We start from the raw sequence: 6,000 nt of genomic DNA on the forward strand, positions 1-6,000 counted from the left end.
TGTATCTGGTTTTGCAGTTCAGAAAATATGATCCTCTATTGTATTTGTCTATTTGAAACCCTTTAGAGTCATCCACATCAGAGGCAGAGTGCTGGGGAAGTACATGTGACTCACGTCTGGCACGAAATGCACAAGGATGTATATACATTATTGGACACATATTTAAGTGCTCGCTGTTTGAGAAGCCCTGTGGTGGGTTTGAACATTTGAAAGCAGAGATGTGTTACTAAATCAAGATATGGGTGTTGGGGTACCACAGTGCCCTTATGGGATAGCTACAGTAGCATATTTTAAATATTTGAGGGAACAGGTCATCTGTCTGACATCTTATCGGTGAGCAGAGATAATTCAAGATTTGACATTTCTTTCTCCTACATATCATTGCCAAGCTGGGTTTTCAACAGTTGCGATAAAAAGCTAGAACCACACAAAAATCACTGTGGAACAGGAAATGAGGGGTGCTGTCCATCCTGATTTCAAGGCTTGAGAAGTTGTGTGGTGCCCAGCAGACACACACATCCTAGAGTGAAATAAAAATATGACATTTTCTTTTAATTTATAGGTATATCTTCAGAAAACTATGACATTGTTCAGATATAAATACTCATGGACCTAACTTCTAAACAAAGGGAGATAGGGATTTCTTTGGGCCTAAGGGTGCTGTGAATGGAGAATGTTAGGGAAGCTATAAGTGAGCTAGTACGCTCCTTCCCTTTGTGCAGCCCTGTGCTGTCTTCCCAGACTGGTAGGAGGCCTGCCACATGCTGGGCCTCTGTGAAGAGTGTCTGATTGGGGAATACATGGGAGAGGAATGGTGGTGCTGGGACAGTGCTCAACAGCCAGCCTGGATCCCATATGAATGGGAGCAGGCAGTGGGAGTGCTTCACCGGACAGCGGCGGCCCACTGGTTGAAACAGGCAGGACAGAGCTCAGAAGACACGTCCGACTGCAGGCTGGCCAGTCCACAGAAACCCGTCGACCTAACACCCAGCCAGTTCTATTCCCATTCAGATTATTCCAGAGATAAGCCTCACTCGACTGTAGAATTTCAGATTTCCTTGGCTTTGTTTCTAACCACTGACTCTGACTACAGCTTTCCCAGTGGTCTCCCAACAGCTAGTCAAAACTCTCTAGAACTGCATGTTTGAACCCAGGGGTCTGTTAATAATTCATTATCTACTATTCTAGCCCAGCTGGAGAGCACTGTCCTGCTACCTTCTGGTTCTTTGGTACACTGCACACTTTATTTTTAAGCATTTGTTACAATTATGATTAAATAATTATTTGTCTCTTGTCCATTTTTTAAAAAGATTTTATTTATTTATTTGTCAAAGAGAGAGAGCATGAGTGCCCAAGTAGGGGGAGTGGTAGGCAGAGAGAGAAGCAGGCTCCCCGCTGAGCAAGGAGTCCCATGTGTGACTTGATCCCAGGAGCCTGGGATCATGACCTGAGCCAAAGCAGATGCTTAACTGCCTAAGCCACCCAGGCGCCCCTCTTGTCCATTTCTTTCCTTTTTTTTTTTTTTTTTTTTTAAGATTTTATTTATTTGACACAGAGAGAGACACAAAGATCACAAATAGGCAGAGAGGCAGGCAGAGAGATGGGGAAGCAGGCTCCCTCCTGAGCAGAGAGCCTGATGCGGGCCTCTATCCCAGGACCCTGAGATCATGACCTGAGGGGAAGGCAGAGGCTTAACCCACTGAGCCACCCAGGTGCCCTCTTGTCCATTTCTTACGAAGACTATTAACTCCCTGACAACAAAGTCCATGTCTACCCTGTTCTGTGTATCTCCAAAATCTATCGCAGAGCCTGATACATAGTGTTGGGTAGGCGGCTCCAGGAATACAGGAGAAACAACAGAAATGACCACAGGGCCTCCATCTTCCAGCCGCCCCCCCTCCTAACCCTTGACTCTCCTGCCATAAGGATGTATGCCCAGGTCACGGCTCCACAAGTAACCCGATACCTATGCAAGAAACCGGAACATCAGGACTCCCCCAACCCTCCAATCCCTGAATACCGTACCTTATATGGCTGTGAACCTATTCCCTGTCTTAACCCAGATAAAAGACCCACTCTACCCCCTCCCAGCACAACTAACCCGACTCTCCTCTCTGGAGTCGGGGAACCTCGCCTGAGGGCACCTTTAATAAATCTTGCCTTGTGCCTACCTCGCCTGGTGTCGTGTTTATCTCTCCTATAAAACCTTACACATAGAAAGTACCTAGTAAATATTCATGAATGGGTGAACTTCTTTTTGCTTGTCTTTAAGCTTTCCCCTTGTACTTAACTTCTCCCTATACCTATTCTCCCCTTTCCCTAGCCTCCCTTCTCTCTTCTCCCCAAACATAGCTGGCTGAGTTCTGTAACTGTACCTCGGTCTGAAAATAGTGCATTACTGGTTTATTCATCTCTGCTGCTGTCACTAATGCACCTTGGTTTCCAGAAACAAGGAACGTAGCTCCCAAGAGGTTAATTCGTTAAGAAGTAACTTAGGGGGGTGCCTGGGTAGCTCAGTGGGTTAAGCCTCTGCCTTCCGCTCAGGTCAAGATCTCAGGGTCCTGGGATCGAGCCCCACATCAGCCTCTCTGCTCCGTGGGGAGCCTGCTTCCCTTCCTCTCTCTCTGCCTACCTCTCTGCCTACTTGTGATCTCTGTCAAATAAATAAAAATCTTAAAAAAAAAAAAAAAAAAAAAAAGAAGTAACTTAGGCAGGGGGCGCCTGGCTGGCTCAGTTGGAAGAGCCTGCAACTCTTGATTTTGGGGTCATTGGTTTGAGCCCTGTGTTGGGTGTAGAAATTACCAAAACAACAACAACAATGACACACACACACAAAAAACTTTAAAAAAGAAAAAAGAGGGATGCCTGGGTGTCTCAGCCAGTTAAGCATCTGCCTTTGGCTCAAGTCATGATCCCAGAGCCCTGGGATTGCGTCCCGCATCAGGCTCCTTGGTCAGCAGGGAGCCTGCTTCTCCCTCTGTCTATTGCTCCCCCTGCTTGTTCTCCCTCTCTCTCTCTCTGACAAATGCATAAATAAAATCTTAAAAAAAAGAAAGAAAGAAAGAAAGAAAGAAAGAAAGAAAGAAAGAAAGAAAGAAAGAAAAAGAAGTAATTTAGGCTGATGGGACAAGTTGGTGCCAATATACCCCATTAGCCTTTTGAAGAGGACCTTGCCCAGAGAAAGGCAAAGGTAAAGGGCTTTATTTTGCTTCCTTTTTCTATATGCCTCTAAGAAAGAGGAAAGTACAATAAAAAGCTATCTCTGAGGGGCACCTGGGTGGCTCAGTTGGCTAAACAGCTGCCTTTGGCTCAGGTCTTGACCTCAGGGTCCTGGGATAGAGCCCCATATCAGGCTCCCTGCTCAGTGGGTTGTCTGCTTCTCCCTCTGCCTCTGCTGCTCCCCCTGCTTGTGCTCTCTCTCTTTCTCTCTCTCGTGCTCTCCCTCTCAAATAAATGAATAAAATCTTTAAAAAATAATAAAATAAAGAAAATAAAAAATAAAAAAGAATTTCTGGAAAGTTTTAGATGTCAAGAAGGAAAGGAAAAAAACTGAAATAATAAATCTCTGGATAAACAAAAATTGAGGGACATTCGTAAATACCTGACCAATATGCTTCAAAGGTGTTAAAAGTCATAAAAGCCAAAGATCAAGAAACCATCATAGATGAGAGATTAGGAATCAGGACAGCTAAAGACAACATGATATCTTGAAATGGATCCTAGAACAGAAAGAGGATATTAGTAGAAAAACAGAAAATCCAAATAAAATCTGTAGTTTAATGAGTTGCATTTTACCAATGTTAATATTTTAGTTTCAACAAATTTATCATAGTCATGTAAGATGTTAACAGAGGTAAGTGAGTAAAGGTTAATAGGAACTCTGTACTGTTTTTGCAATTCATCTGTAAATCTAAAATTAGATAAAAACAAGTTTTATTTATTTTTTTTTAAATTTTATTTATTTATTTGGGAGAGGCAGGCAGAGGGAGAAGCAGGCGCTCCGCTGAAGGGAGCCCAATGTGGGACTTGATCCCAGGACCCTGAAATCATGATCTGAGCCGAAGGCAGACACTTAACTGACCAAGCCACCCAGGCATCCCAAAACAAAAAGTCTTAAAAAATATTCTAGAGTCTAAGTGATCAGGGAAAAAGTCTGGATACAACCACAGATGATCACCGCAGAATATATCTTATTCTGGTTTGGATGTTTCATGTGGTTACTCTCAAATGTATTTCTTTTTTCAAAGTATTAACTGCAAAGTAGTTTCCTTTACATTTTAAGGATACAAACTGTGTTTCTTTTTTTTCCTTTATGATTTTATTTATTTATTTAAGAGAGAGAGAACACATGCACAAGTGGGGGACAGAGGGAGAAGGAGAAGCAGGCTCCCTGCTGAGCAGGGAGCCCAACGCAGGACCAGATCTGAAGGTAGCTGCTTAACTGACTGAGCCACCCAGGTGCCCCCAAACTGTATTTCATATAAGGCTCTTAATCCCTATGCTCAGGATACAACAGGCAGAACTAATCACACGGTCAACAAATATTTACTTCTCTGTGTCAGGCACTGTTAGAAACTAGAAAGATTAAGATAAACAAGACAAATCTAAGGCAATCTAGGTGGGAAGATAAACTCAAAATAGTTGTGATGAAGAGCAATAAATAATTTGGCAGAAATATGAATAAGTATAGTGAGAACTTATCATTTACAATGTTTTTGGTTTCAAGTAACGGAAAACCTTGATTCAAACAACAAAAGCAAAATCAGTAAGTGGTACTCCATCAAACTTAAAAGCAATAGAAACAACAAAATGAAAAGGCAATCTATAGAATGGGAGAAAATATTTGCAAACTATATGTTGGATAAGGGGTAAATATCCAAAATATATAAAGGACTCAGAACTCATGAACAAATGACAATCCAATTAAAAACCAATAGGCAGAGGAACTAAATAGTTTTCCAAAGAAGACATCCAAATGGCCACCAAGAAAAGATGCTCAACATCACTAATCATCAGAGAAATGCAAATCAAAGCCTATCATCTCACATCCATTAGAATGGATATCATCAAGAAAACAAGAAATAACAACTGTTGGTGAGGAACACCTGATCACTGTTGGTGGGAATGTAAATTAGCACAGCCACTCTAAAAAGTGTTATGGAGGTTCCTTAAAAAATTTAAAAATAGAATTATCATAAGATCCAGCAATTCCACTTCTGGTATATGACTAAAGAAAATGAAAACAGGATATTTCACGTTTATTGTACCATTATTTACAATTGCTAAGATATGGAAACAACCTAAATGCCCATCAATGGATGAATGGATAAAAATATTATATATATATACATACAGTGAGGTATTATTCAGCCATGAGAAAGAAGGAAATGCTGCCATTGTGACAACATGGATGGACCTTGAGGATATTATGCTAAGTGAGGTAAGTCACACAGAGAAAGACAAATTTTGTATGATATCACTTATAAGTGGAACCTAAAAAATGCTACACTTGTAGAAACAGAGAGTAAAATGGTGGTCACTGTCATCTGTAGCTCCCTCCCTGCTTCTGAACCAACCTCAGTTCCAGAATTTAGCAAAGAAAGAATTCGGAGTCAAACTCTCAAGTAAGGAAGAGTTTAATAGAGTTAAAGAGAAAGAACACTCTTGGGGCACATGAGTGTCTCAGTTGGTTGAGCATCTGACTCTTGGTGTTGGCACAATTATGAGATCCAGGCCCACATCAGGTTCTGTGGTTAGCGTGAAATCTGCTTGAGATTCTCTCCCTCTCCTTCTACCCCTCTCTCCACTCTTGTGCATGATCTTCCTCTCTCTTTAAAATAAATAAACCTTAAACAAAAGATATTTAAAGAGAAAGAATACTCTCAAGATGGGCGAGCAGGTAGGCCAGAGGTGGCAACTCCACTGGGAGTCAAGGCTACCTTGTTTTTTTTTTTATATTTGCATGAGTTATAGGTCCTAGCTAGGGTGGTCTCCTACTGA

This window comes from Lutra lutra, chromosome 13 (assembly GCF_902655055.1).
Source record: "Lutra lutra chromosome 13, mLutLut1.2, whole genome shotgun sequence".
In the NCBI taxonomy this organism is placed as follows: Eukaryota; Metazoa; Chordata; class Mammalia; order Carnivora; family Mustelidae; genus Lutra; species Lutra lutra.